This window comes from Sinohyriopsis cumingii, chromosome 18 (genome assembly GCF_028554795.1).
Source record: "Sinohyriopsis cumingii isolate HCF-2022 chromosome 18, ASM2855479v2, whole genome shotgun sequence".
In the NCBI taxonomy this organism is placed as follows: Eukaryota; Metazoa; Mollusca; class Bivalvia; order Unionida; family Unionidae; genus Sinohyriopsis; species Sinohyriopsis cumingii.
Window position 1 is genome coordinate 26,603,439 of NC_142978.1, and position 15,041 is coordinate 26,618,479.

Sequence of the window (15,041 nt, forward strand, 5' to 3'; positions counted from 1 at the left end):
TTAAACAACTCCAAAAGTGTACAAGAGAATTTGATTATGGCCATGAAATATGGCAGTTGATACTAAAATAGAATAGACTTAACATTTGCATACAAATCACTGAACATAATTTATCAAATTAACGGAAAGCATCCAGTTATGATGATGTTTTAAATTTATACAATTGACGCCAAACTGCTGTCAAGTATGGGTAATGATTCTAAAAATAGAAAAACTTTAAATGGCTTCTCCAAAACTGTTGAATAGAATTTACACAAACTTAATCAAATGAGGTTCATAGAATTGTGAAAAGTGCCTGGGTTTTGGTGATTACCTTGAAAAGTGCTTGAATTTAAGGTCAGTTCCAAAAGTACTTGAAAATCCTCAGTAGGTGTCGAGAAGTGCATAAGATTCTACACAAATGCAGTTCATTGGAAATAAGAATTTACTGATATAAATATCAAGATGAGCAGAACTTTTGGGATGATCTTTTATCATCCATTGTCTGTCCCTTGGTCCATTTTTAAAAATTCTTCTTGCTGCTCCTCCTAAACTAATTGGAGATTTGCCATCAAACGTTGAACATACATTCATACCTTGGTCTAATTAGTCATAAATAAAAAGGTTGATGATTGGACAACCAGTATAGCCATCACAGTGCACATTTTGAGAATCTTGTTATTGCTACGTTTCATAATCATCATGGGGTTTTTCTCTGAAAGACATCTTATGATGTCTAGTTGGTCCTAAATGAAAATGGTGCTGATCTGATGCCCGATATGGTCACCATGGCAGCCATCTTGAAATCACTACTTCCAAAAAGATGGTCTTAAAAATATAGTTTTTGCTGAAAGACCTTGTATGAAATCTAGTTGATCATAAATGAAAATTGTGTTGATCTTAGTTTCAATATGACCACCATAGTGACCATCTTGAAAATCTTGTAGCTACTCTTGCATAGATGGTTATATGATTGACTTATTATTATGTCTAGTTGTTTCTAAATGAAAACACTGCCATTCTGATGTCCAATATGGCCACCTTGGCAGCCATCTTTAATTTTTTGTATCACTACTCCTAATTTGCATGGTCATAAAAAAAAGAGGTTTTGACTGAAAGACTTTATATGATATCTAGCTGATATCTAAATGAAAATGGTGCTAACCTGATATGCAATATGGCCACCATGGTTTCCATCTTGAAAAACTTGTCGCTATTCCTGCTGCATAGATGGTTATATGAACATGCGATTTTCACAAAAAAGACTTCTTACAATGTCTAGCTTGTCTTAAATATATATGGTGCTAATCTGCTGCCCAATGTAGAAACTACAGCAGTCATCTTGAAAATGCTTTTAATGCTACTTCTTACACCAGAAAGTCATATTGACACCAGACTTTAACAGAAAAACTTGTGATGTCTGGTTGGTCCTGAATGAAAATGGTGTCAATCAGAAGTGTACAGTTGCCACACTAGCCTGTTTGAAAATCTTAGCATGACTACTTCTAAATGTGAGATCATAACAGCATTAGTTTTCACTGATAGACTTCTTACACTGTTTTGATTAATCAGGCAATAGAGAACTGTTTTGTTTGCAGAAAGGAGATTGACATCAGATAAGTGAGTGAAAGTGCTCAGAAGTCTCATGGCAAGAGCAGACCTGCTAACCCTCAAGATTTTAGTGTAAATTTCACAACACTCTAGAACGATTCACGTTTTCACGCCATATGTAAAAAAAGTCATGAATTCCCCAATCAGCTTAAATCGGGAATAAAATAACTTTTATCCCATTAAGTGCTAGGCACGATATTGGCGCTAGTAGCAATGTTGTATTCTGAGTTTACTGTTTAATTAATGCCTAATGTTACACCAAGTACGTCAACAAATAATGCAATCTTACATTTGCAATCCTATCAGTGGACTGTTGTAACGAAGCTGTAAAGTGAGTGGTTACATTAAGAAAACCCCTTTGTCAAAACTAGATGTACTTGCATATTGGTTGTGTCAGTTTGGTTGAAATAAAGGGGTTTAGTTCATTAATATACTGACTTTATTTCTTCAGTGTGTTGTCTGTGAACAGTTATGGTAAAGTTTTATCAGCAACAAAGAAATTAGGACAAACAGTATGAACCAAACGTGCATTTGCTCTCATGTACATGGTACAGGCGTTGTTTCAAACAAGTTTTGAAATCTTTTAAGATGCCATTTTATAATGAACTTTCAGTAAGTAAAAAGAAAAATTCTTGATTAAGGGTAGTTGATTAAACATTTGTACTAACTTGCAATTACAATATTGTAATCTAGTTACTCAGTTAAAATTCATTGCAATGTATAGCTTCTGTTCTATTTTTAGTCATATATACTGCCAAAATACATTGAATGTGAATTTGATGGATTTTAACATGCACCAGAAGTGTTTATAAATATAGATAGAACTAAGTAAATCTTCTACTTTAAACTAATGTATTGCTTAATATCAATGATAAATGCAAATATGCATTTTGGGAAATAGATGGCATAATACACATAAGGTAATGAAAACAACATGCATGCAAATATACATACATACAATGATGCATACATACACACACACAGTAGTTGGGAGCCATAGAACCCGACCATGTTATAAGGCCTTAGAACACAATTAATTTTACTATATGTTCTCTACATTTGTTTCTCAGTAATGACCTTTCCACTGTGTGACAATCAATACAAATCATATGTTAACCTAAAATACCTTCAAAGAAGACTTCACAGTGAAGTTCTTGTCAAAGGTTGACCTGCTCTTTTTTGAGATGCTGGACTGTCAACAGAGCAGCATGTAAACAGAACACAGATTTCACTTCTGGATCATCACCAAGGCCTTATTACTCACTGTGCACTGTCGCCGAAATATGCGCGGACAACCACACCCTGAGCTCATATTCTCAGAATAAACAATAACCTTTATATCCCTACCAAACATGCATAAATGAAACTCTTCTATCATCACCAAAATAAGAGAGGAAAAAATGTTCTTAAAATAGACTAGAACTACATTTGTGGGTACTGAACTGGAAGTACTGATTGTGACCTGATTCAATAAGAAACAAGATCAGATACCCCAAACAATTTTGGTGGGTGGGGGTGGGGGGTGCAGGTGCAAAAATACATGCTTCATTGGCACAGTTAAGATCTTTAATCAATGCATATTAAATGAGAAATACACCTGTAGTGAAAACGGAGAAGGCATATATATTTTACTTTATTCAGAGAGCCACCCATTGGTACATGTATACAGAGTATTAACACCATGTACTCGCCCCCAAATAGGGGCCCCGAGTGGCCGAGTGGTCTGAAGCGCTCTTCGTTACGGATCACTGCCATCTCACCTCTGTCTGCGACCGTTCGAGTCTCGGATTCAGCCAATGTGGATATGTGAGAAAGCTTGCCAGTAGCTTCTTGTGGGTCGGTGGTTCTTTCCGGGGTTTTCCCGGGTTCTTCCTCCACCATTAATACTGGCCGCCATGTATAGCCTATCGTGTGCTGAAAAATGACGCTAAACCCCACAAGAACAACAACAACAACAACTCACCTGCGAATCATTGAATCCACAGTACAAATAATTTCATTGAAACTACGCACACACACACACACACACACACTTTTAAAAATATTCAGTACTTTTGTCACAGTTGATTTGGTCTGAATAGAGTGGGAAAAAATAGCCACAATCATGTAACGAATGATGAAGCACATTTACTTTTCGGTCGATCCCAAGTCGGTAAAAATTGGTTTGCGTTTTAAGCTGCCATTGGTAGCATTTGTAAGCATTAACTTTTTTCCTGCAGAAAGGAAACTTTCATGGCACAGTAAACGTGTTCCAGTCACATTGGAAATGGAACAATCCATCAGATTATATTGCTTTTGTTTAAGTTTGTTACTGTCTTCCTTTGAAGAAAGGTTCTTTTTTTATTAAAGATTGTAGTTTGCTTTCTTTGATAAAGGGTGCATGCGTTATTGAAGTCACCACTAAATGACAGCTTTGGAGAACCAAACAAATGCCTGTTTCTTATTGTGGTGGAAACATCAAATAATTGTATTGCATGATTTAGCTGATTTTTTTTTCATTTCCTTTGTATGTTTTCATAACAATCGGTGCTTTAAAGATGATTTTGTTTCTTTGAAATTTCAGCAAAATATTTTATCTGGGTGCATATTTAAATAAGGAATTGGCTTGTATTTGGTAGATTGTAGTTGCTGTTCCTCCTTGCCTATTGAATAAACCAACAAGTAAGATCTTGGGAGGGGGGTTGTTTGTTTTACATTGGTGGTAGCGGAGTGATGCTGCCTTCCACACATGCATCAGAAATTTAGAAAGAGTCAACGGATGATAGACTTACAGGTGTTCTGGTTTGATGACAGGGATTATTACAGAAAATGTGAGTGTACTAAAGGATTTAATTCTGAGTGAAAAGATGAGGAATTTTACTTACAATCCACATACAAATGTCAGTGTATGTAAACATATGAATTACTAATGAGTGGCCTAAAATGCGATGAAAGATAGATTATGAGATAATTCCTCATCTGGTTGATCTCCTCTAACAGGAATGTCAACAGCAAAATAGCGGATATTTCACAACATACACTACACTACTTATGCTAGATGTCAAAATAAGTGGAGTATATAACAAAGCACTGTTGAGATGGTTTGTCAGTATGGACAAAGCATTTGTTTATGTAACAGTATATAAATTTCAGTGTATTTTATATCAAGTTTGCTGCTTCTTTTCATGGGGCCTCTGAGTTTTCTACTCCAAACCATTGGTTGTATATACAAGTTTAAACAGCCATCAATGTCGGCAGTAAAAATATTTGGCAGATGGTATATTTTGCCTGCAGTAAGGAAAAAATATCACAATTTGCAACATTCGTGAAGCCCTGCGTGATCCATGAATAAACTTTTTGCACGTTATTTTTTTGTACTTTGAAGAGTAAAAACTTTTCTCTTATATGAGAAAAATACATAAAAAATTTCAGGAGCCCCCTGCCACGATCATCTTGTTTTACTCATACATGATCTCTTCCCCAAAATGATAATCAACTTTTTTACATTATTTTGGATACTTTTAAATTTTTTTTTATGAATTATATGAAATTTTGGGAGCCACACTATGAGTATGTTATATCCAAATTAGTGTTATAACGGAGTGTGCTATAGTGGGGCCACACTCTGTGTGTGTGTGTGTGTGTATGTATGTATGTATGTGTGTGTGTGTGTGTATATATATATATATATATATATTCTTGCATACAAGCCCATTCGTGTATAAGCTGACAATCAAACTGAGCAGGTATAAAACATTAAAAGTGCATGACCCACAACTCCGACATCTCAAGATGCACGAAGTAAGTTCTAAATGCATTTATTTAGGGAAACAAATTTTAAAAAATGTACATGTATACTTAAGTAATTTATTTAATTTTCTGTTTTCTTATTGTTTCTACCTAATTTAGATTTGTGTATAATTTGATCGAATGATGACAATAATTTAGCAATCGGGAGTTGCTGTAACACTACCTCTCCCTTTTTATTGTTTATGCTTATTGCATTGGATATTTTATATCAGTGCACTGGTAATTACAATTTTACTTTGCTTTAAAATTGTAAATACCTGCCTCATTAAAATGTAATCCCTGTATGACAACACAACGAACAACAATACTTTTCGATCCAACGCTTGCAATTTGGCTACTGAACCTATTTACATAATGGCGCCACCACATGTACATTGTAGGTTTGATTACCTGCTGAATTAAGTACATCCCTTGGAGTCAAATCATGGGCACCATTGTGCTAAACTTTAATGAGATCTCTAAAAGACAATAAGGAAGTTGAAAATTATGTTAATACCGTAAAAGCTGAGTTGGTAGTTTGGTTTGATGTATATGACCGTACACCATACCTGTCAACTTTCACGCTGGGAGAAGAAGAAAAAACTACCGATTTTTGGGGTCGCTTCACGCTTACCTCCCAATTTCATAATATCAGATTTTTGCAGAGAACTCCTGATTATTACATTACGTCTTAGATTTGATTTTCATTTCTTTTAGATCAGAAAAGTCATACATGTTCTATTTTATCACCTGTGAATTATTGTTGTGACAAAATGATTACTTTTCAAGAAAGAATTTGCTTCTTCACTAAAGAATGTTAAGTTTAAACATTATTCATGTAAATTAATGATTTGTTTTACTTCTACAATAATAAAAAAAATAAAAAATGAACCAGAACAAAAAAGTAAAAAAAAACAATAAAATCATCCACAATTAATTTCATTTCCAAGAATGATCACTATGAATGCTGTAACTCCATATGCTATAGTGCCATTCCTAATAAAGGTATATGGTATATACCAATGTTAATCACCATCATTAAATTAAAAGATGGAATGAAATACATACCACACAGTAAATATGTCCTCAAAAAACTAATTCAGAATGCATGTTTTATAGTAAACAATAGTAAATTCTTTATGAGTTGACAATAAAGGGAATAAGGTCAGATATACGAGGGTAAAATAGTTGCTACATGTAGGGCCCTGAGTGGCTGAGTGGTCTAAAGTGCTCATCATTACGGATCACTGCCATCTTAACTCTGAATGGGTTAGAGTCTCGGGTTCGGCCAATGTGGGTATGTGAGAAAGCTTGCCAGTAGCTTCTTGTGGGTCTGTGGTTCTTTCCGGGGTTATTCCTCCACCATTAATACTGGCCGCCATGTATAGCCTATCTTGTGCTGAACAGTGACGTTAAACCCTACAGCAACAACAACAACTACAAAAGCCACATGTATGGTGCCATGAGGCTGCCTATTTAGGTACCTTTAGTTGAACAAAATTGGGAATCCTTTATTTGTCAATCAGTTGCCTCTACACACAATAGTTTAGAATGTGGTATATTTAAATTATGACGGAGGGCTAGTAGTTCTCACAAAATAGTTACATTGATAAGGATTAACTTCTAATTAGTCACGTTGGCTTTCTTTGCTTGCTTATTTCAGACAAATCTTCAGCTATTATGCATTTTGACCACAGTTGACAAGAATATGAAAATAGGGCATTCCCTGGGGGGAAATAGGGCATGTCACAGGGAGAAACGCGAGTCTTTTTGCGAATTTCATGTCTATTGGACCAGGATGATCGATGAATATTTACTGAAAACAAGGCTTTAAAAATGGCACGTAAAACCTCCTGATTTTAGGTCCCAGTCTCTCTGTTTTTATTCAGTCTCCCTACTTGGCTTTTGAAAAATTCATAGGTGTGCCTTACACCTCTTTTTGCAAAACTACGGTAACTGTGCTAATATTATGGAATAAAAGGCAATTGCACATCAATGTACTGGCATAGTTGCCGGTCATAATTCCCTCTGAACACAAGCCAGTTTCATGGTTTTAATGATTAAATTTCCTATACTGCTGTCACAAAATAAAAGACAGTTTCACTGACTATCAACATAGGAGATGCCAAAACATCAAACTTTAAATTGTGTATAAAGTTATGTTTGTTCAGCCAAAACACAAAACTAAAATTGATTCATGTTGAATCTTAGTTGATCTATATGAGGATTTTAGCCTTTATTATTACCACTCTTCATGAACATGTAAATTACGCTGGTTATGTGCATTATACAATTAAACGTGCATACCTTTTTAAAAATATTACCTCAATTTGTAGGATTGCTTATTTCATTAAAAAGGAGTAACTCATGAGCATGTGAAGCAGCTATTCATTACAAATAAGTGACTCGTGAGCATGTATTTCAACATGAAGCGGCTGTTAAGGACTAGCTCAAATGTTATCTGAAGAATGCAATTTGGTCAAAACAATGAATAAAGCAAAGTCTGCATCTACTATATTTGGGAATAAATAATGATTTAAGTGACACTGTGCATGCTTTGCACTGTATAAGCACTGTACATTATAGTTCAGCCTGGTCTCTCAGGTAAACTCAACCGGCCCATGAATTTTGAAGTCTATTTACCTTTATTTAATTTCGTGTTGGAGAAATAAAATATGCACATACAAAATAATAACAAAGTCAATCATAGTTCTTTATAACAGTTTGATAATTGTTGGGTCATCGATAGTTATTTTCTTTACATGCCTATGTCTTCGGACATGGAAAAGTTATTGTTTCATGTCCCAAGATTTACAGCCATTACAGTAGTCAACAAAAAGACCTGAAAACTGTAAAGTTTAGACATTGGTCCATAGATAAGCTGACACACCCTTCCCCTTCTTCCAGGCCTCTATTTTTTTCCTAACTTGTTCGGCTTTTCTCGAGTCTATATGATATATATATATATATATATATATATATATATATTTATTTATTTTGCGTGTGTCTGTTCCCACGTCCCTCTTTAGGTCTCATTTCTCCCTTTTCAGTTCTCACTTCTCCCTGTTCTGTCCAAAAGGAGAAGTCACTCTTCCCTAAAAATTCGTCTAGCTTGACGCTAGCTACGACATCATAGCCTCAACTTGATTTGTTGTGGTTGAGGCTACGATCTGATCCCATATCATGTAATGGAGCAAAAAAAATCATCACTAAAGTCAGAAAAACAAACAGTGTAGAAATTTACTACATAAGTATAATCATGTTGTGAAAGAAGTTTGGCTTATTTTGAATTTATTAAGCCCATCGACGATAAAATAAATTGGCATGGATACACTAACCTCACTGTCTCCACCATGACAGATAATGCGAGACTCTCGCCGTGACCTCTTTTCTGCGTAAGGCTTGCCAAACCATATTTGGATATTCTACGCTACGTTATTATCAATCAAGTGGCGAATAATCACTTTTTGGTGGAATTTCAAAGTTGCTGATAAACCGTATTTACTTTTAATGCACAGAATTTATGACTCAAACCGCGCCAGATTTTTACTACTATTTGTTTACGTTTACAAATAAGGCCTAAATGTCCTTTGTTCTTGGCATCCGTCCGTCTACGGGAGACGATGGCGTAGCTCCAAAGTAAGCTTTTGTCTATCCTTCTTTCTAGCTCTCTTTTCAGCTTGTTTTATTCTTCTCCCTTCCTCTGCGTTTTGAACTCCCTGCCTGACAGCTAGGCACCAGCTGGAATGGTTGTTTGCACAGCTCTCCCAGTCGTTGACATTGATGTTTGCCGTCTTCATGTCCTTCTTGCAAACATCTTTGTAGCGCAGATGTGGTCGTCCAGTTGGTCGTGTACCTTCTGCTAACTCCCCATATAACAGGTCCTTGGGAATGCGACCTGGGTCCATTCTTTTGACATGGCCAAGCCAGTGAAGGCGCCTCTCGCTGAGAATGGAGAACATGCTGTTCATGTTGGCGCGTTCTAGAACCTCTGTGTTGGGTACTTTGTCCTGCCACTGGATGTGCAGAATGCGCCGCAGACATCTCAGGTGGAAGCTGTTGAGTTTCCACTCGTGTCTTGCATAGGTGGTCCATGTTTCGCTGCTGTAGAGAAGTGAGCTGAGTCCGCAGGCTTGGTAGACACACAGTTTGGTCTTCTCTGTGAGGTTGGGGTTGTTCCAGACTCGCTGGTTAAGTCTGGCCATCACTGCTGCTGCCTTGGCAATACTGCCGTTCACCTCAGAATCAATGGAGAGTGAGCTGGAGATGTTCGACCTGAGGTATGTGAAGTTCTCGACAACTTCCAAGTTGTACCCATCGATGGTGACGGGGGAGGGGAGTCTGCGTCCTGCGCCATGACGTTCGTTTTCTTCAAACTGATGGTCAGTCCAAATTCCTTACAAGCATGGGAGAGGTGGCATACCAGCTGCTGCAGTCCATCTTCCATGTGTGATGTCAAGGCTGCATCGTCAGCGAAGAGCAATTCACGGATGAGTACCTCTGTGACGTTAGTCTTAGCACGGAGATGGGCGATGTTGAACAGCTTGCCATCAGCCCTGGTATGGATGTATACTCCCTTGCTGCAGTCCTATAATGCATACTGGAGAAGCAAGGAGAAGAAGATGGCAAAGAGCGTTGGCGCAAAGACACAGCCTTGTTTTACTCCGCTGATGACTGGGAATGCTTCAGATGTTGCGCCATTGAAGCACACTGTGCTGTGCATGTTCTCGTGGAACGACATGATGACAGCAAGCAGACGTGGGGGGCAGCCGATCTTCTGCAGGAGTCTGAAGAGTCCACTCCGACTAACCAGGTCAAACGCCTTCGTCAGGTCTATGAAGGCAATGTAGAGGGGCATCTGCTGCTCGCGACACTTCTCCTGCAGCTGACGTAGTGAGAAGATCATGTCTACAGTTGACCTGCCGGCTCAGAATCCACACTGGGACTCTGGGTAGACGCGGGAGGCTAGGATCTGCAAGCGCGCCAAGGCAACACGGGCGAAAGCCTTTCCAACGATGCTGAGGAGGGAGATGCCCCGATAGTTGTTGCAGTCACTATGGTCTCCTTTGTTTTTGTACAAAGTGACGATGTTGGCGTCACGCATGTCCTGTGGGATGTATCCCTGTTCCCAGCAAAGGCAGAGGAGTGTGTATAGGGGCTGGAGCAGTGCTGGTTTTCTGCTCCTGAGGACTTCAGACGGAATGCCGTCACTTCCAGGATGGGCTGTGTGTCTAGCTCCTCCATGACAGGCAGGTCTGGAATGGCATCCAGGGCAGTTCCAGTGACATTGTTTTGGGTTGCATATAGCTCGAGATAGTGCTCAACCCACTGCTGCAGTTGTTTCCCCTGATCTGTGATGACTTCGCCTGTCTTGGACTTGAGGGGGGCGGTCTGTCGCCTTTTTGATAGCCTCATACATTCCTCTTGTATCCCCGGTGTCAGCAGCTGTCTGTATACTGTTGCAAAGGTTCAGCCAGTAGGTGTTGGCACAGCGGTGGGCAGTCTTCTGGGCATTGTTCCTTGCAATCCTGAGGGCTTGTAGTGTTCTGGGGCTAGGTGCAGCCTTGTATGCCAGGAGGGCTTTCCTCTTTGCCTCAGTCACGGGCTCCATCTCCTCCCAGTTTGCCTCATACCAGTCGACATTCTTTCACTCCCTCTTCCCATAAGCTGTGATGGCTGAATTGTACACAGAGTCACGGATATGAGACCACTTGGAGTAAATGGTGTCATCAGGTGTCACTTTGGTGAGGGCTTCCTTCAGTTTGCTGATGAACTGCTGTGTTTTCTCTGGGTTGCTTGTACAGCAGGTGTTGATGCGTGGGTGACCCTTCTTCTTGGCATGGTGCAGCTTCTTGGGTAATATTTGCACCTTGCTGGCCATGAGGGAATGGTCCGTGTCACAATCGGCACCGTGGTAGCTGTGGGTGAGGAGGACACTGGCCAGTTCTGCACGCCTGGTGATGACGAGGTCTAGCTGGTGCCAGTGGCGTGAACGTGGGTGTCTCTACGACACCTGGTGAATCTCCTTGCATTTGAAGAAAGTGTTGGTCACACATAGGCTGTGGGAGCAGCACATGTCCGGCAGTCGCTGACCATTCTCGTTGATCTTGCCCCTTCCGTTAAAGCCGAGACAGGTGGACCAGGCCTCATGGTCAGCTCCCACTCTAGCATTGAAGTCTCCTAGTAAGTAAAGGCTTTCACTGTTGGGGATACTGGATATTGCCTGATCCAGAGCCTCATAAAAGTTGTCTTTCTCCTCGTAGTTGGAGCAGAGGGTTGTGGTCTAAGGTTGACATTGCCCGGGGTGGGAGTGGGAGACAAGCGCCCCAATCCTCCAAAAAATGCCCCATACAGCTTGCGTCTCTGACTGCCTCTGTCCACTAAAATCCAGCTCCTGGCCTTCGCGAGTGGCTTAGATTTGAAGCCCGGCAGACCATGTTTCCTACTAACAGGAGAAGGGGTGAAGGCGGCCCACTGGCGCCTTAAAACCAGTTGCTTCGGGTAGATGGGACTCGTAAACCTTGGATGGTAGCTCGTCAAGGAGAAGGAAAACTCCGATTCCAAACCTCTGCTGCCTTGTGGCTACTCATGGGAAAGGCTAAGGGAGTAAACCCCGACAAAACCCAGAGATGGAGTCCCTAAGGTGGTCTGACATTGAATTCAATGTCATTCCGGCAACTCCTGCGACGCCGTTGGTGCCAAGCTGTATCGGCTTTCGTCGTTCCCTTGGGCACACCAGCTGCGTGGAGAGGGGGGATCTGCTGCATGGACAACAGCTGATTCTCCATACCACCCTGCCCAGGCTTCATAGCTCCACTGGAGAGGACACTCCAGTGTCATCGTACGGCGTCAGCACAACACGAGAAGTAGCATTTTAATGGTTCTAAGTCAAAGCTCGATTGGCGTAGAGCTTGGCGCCAGGGGTTACTTCTGACTGTGGGAGAGATCACCAGGTCTCACTGGACAGCTGCTGCCCGCCTCAAGCTGGGCAGCCCCCAGTCAGTAAGGTGCTGCCCACCATGGCCTGCCTGCTTCACTGGGTGCGTGGAGCTTAGAGAACCATCTCGACAAGTGGGCCACAAAACTCCGCACCAGGAAAGACTAAAAGAAGAAATAAGAAGACTCCAACTCTTCGTTTTGCAACCAGGAATATCAGGACCATGTGTCCTGGATTGACCGCTGACCTACAGCAGATCGACGATGCACGGAAGACTGCCGTCATTGAGAACTCTCCCGACTGAACATTGACATTGCCAGCCTCCAGGAGACCCGACTGGCTGACAGTGGCACCATCAGGGAAGCCAATTGCACGTTCTTTTGGCAGGGGAAGCCCTCAGATGAACCTAGGCAACATGGTGTAGGCTTTGCCGTAAAGAACACGCTAATCGCCTTCATTGAACCTCCCTCATCAGGTACTGAGAGAATCCTTGCCCTCCGGCTGTCAACATCCTTAGGCCCGGTCAACATCTTCAGCGTGTATGCCCCAATCCTCTGTCCTTATATGGCACACAAACAAACGCGGCTGAGAACAGAAATAATCATTATTTGAACTAATATGGCGGACAATCTAAACGAAAATATCGGATAAAAAAGGTGAACAAGATTTTACAACTATTTTTACAATGATTTTCGATATTTCCGGTAGTAAATAAGAGGACTACTCAATTTACTGGATTATATACAATGAATATGTTCAAATTGTTATTATTGGGTTAAAAGAGCGCCAGGTGTGATTCACACCCGGCTTGCTCCATTGACAAGTATATGCTCATGTTAGTACCCTGTCCACGAGGTAGGAGTAAGGGTACTAATATTAGTACTAGCTTGACCTTAGATCTGTATTTAGAACATAATTGCACAAATACTTGTGAAGAAAACTGGGGTCCAACTGAATTTTTTTTTTTTTATAGACACAGGCCCAGGGCTGGTGACTTAAACTCACAAGCCCTGACTGAAATTCCACAAGTCCGGACACCAATTTCCATATACCGAAGATTTCCCTTTCTTAAATATTGTTACACAACATTGCAGTAGCTACACATTGAATGTAATAAATTCAATACATTTCAAAGGGGCTTGAAGGTAATGCAAGTGTCATTAGTGTTCATCAGGAAACTCACTAGGGACTGGATTATTCTAAGTTCAAACGTCTCTGCTGGCTTCTCTAGTGAATCTCCTAGTCTGGTTTGACATATCTCAAATTTGTCAAAAATATAATACGTAGGGCTATACATATACATATAATACATTCTCATTCAAGGCAAAGATATTTAACAACTTTTGTTCTTATACATGCATCTAAATCTCTTTGATTCACCTATAATGGGTTTTTCCACTTCCTAATCCTACCTATGCAAATTAGCACAGTAGGTTCACCCACTGCAGCCTCAAACACATCTCACTAGCTATTGTAAGCCAACTAAGTAACGTGAAATGGTTTATACCTGACCTCTTTACCTTGAATTGCTGTTATTTAAACTGCCCAAGGGATAGTTTTACATCAGCTCGAATCGTGACTGTTTACTGTTTAAAATTGCTAAATGTAATGACCATATACTGAAAGTGGTAGGTTTTTCTTTCTTCCTACTTCTATTTTTGAAGATTACTGATAAATGTGTTTTCTCAAAATGTGACTGTCTTGGGTTTGGGAGTACAAAATCTATTTTTAGCATGACACGCCATGCTTCAATTTCATAGAAATCATGTCTCAATTTAACTTAGGATTGGGGTGATCTGATTTTAATCAGATTGCGCCTTGTTATTGCAGGTATGTCAACATCTTGAAAATACATTTACACATTTCATAAAGTTTCCTCAGGCAAATTAGAATTTTTATTTACAGGCCAGAATTGCACCTTACTTAGAATACAGGAAGGGCCCGATCTAAAATTGGAAGGGCCCCGGGTGTCAGGCTGTCAGATTTTTTTAGCACTGAAATGGTACATGTACATACTTATACAACTGGATTTTTTTAAATAACAAATACTAAATGAAGATAGCTGTTTTGAATGTAGGAATATTTGAAATATTGAAAGATTAGCTTATATTGTGGTGTATTGTAATTTGCTCGAGTTCATATTTTTTCATATATTCGCTGACAGCACTAATTGTTAACTGTTTGATGTCTCATTTTCTGGATTAATCCATTTCATAATTAAGTTACACTACAGTTAAAATTTATGCACAGTAGGTTTAGTTAAGACTGCATAGAATGCATCATTTCAGGGTCCAATAGCTAAGGTCACTGCCTGAAAAATAAAAAATTGACATTAGTTCATCACATACCTTGAACAAAATTTGTATTTATTTATGCGCAATAAGTTTAGTTAAGACTGCATACAAATCTTTTGTTCCTTAATATCCAGTCTTCATTACCATTCTAGTACCTACATATAGGACTGTTAACACATTAACCCCTGGAGGTTTTTGTCATTTTTGCCTGAAATTCGAGTAGGAAACACATTTTCAAATATTTTTCTGAATACATCTTAATACATCAACTTCCAGGTGATCTTCCATTAACATAATGCCTAGTTGTGTTAGAAACATTGTTTTTCATTGGCTATTTGGCTCACGCATGAGCAAAAGGGTAAAAGTTGGATTTTAATATATTTTGCATAATGAACCCATTATTTTTGTATCGAGACCACTCTTTATTCCATATGTCTATCTTATCCTACTTT

General features: G+C 39.5%; 1 protein-coding gene across 9 annotated transcripts in view; it reads left to right on the top strand.

Moving 5' to 3' along the window:
* Positions 1 to 15,041, top strand: part of LOC149776264 (serine/threonine-protein kinase tousled-like 2) — a 181,886-nt gene that overhangs the window by 68,066 nt on the left and 98,779 nt on the right. The window lies entirely within an intron of this gene.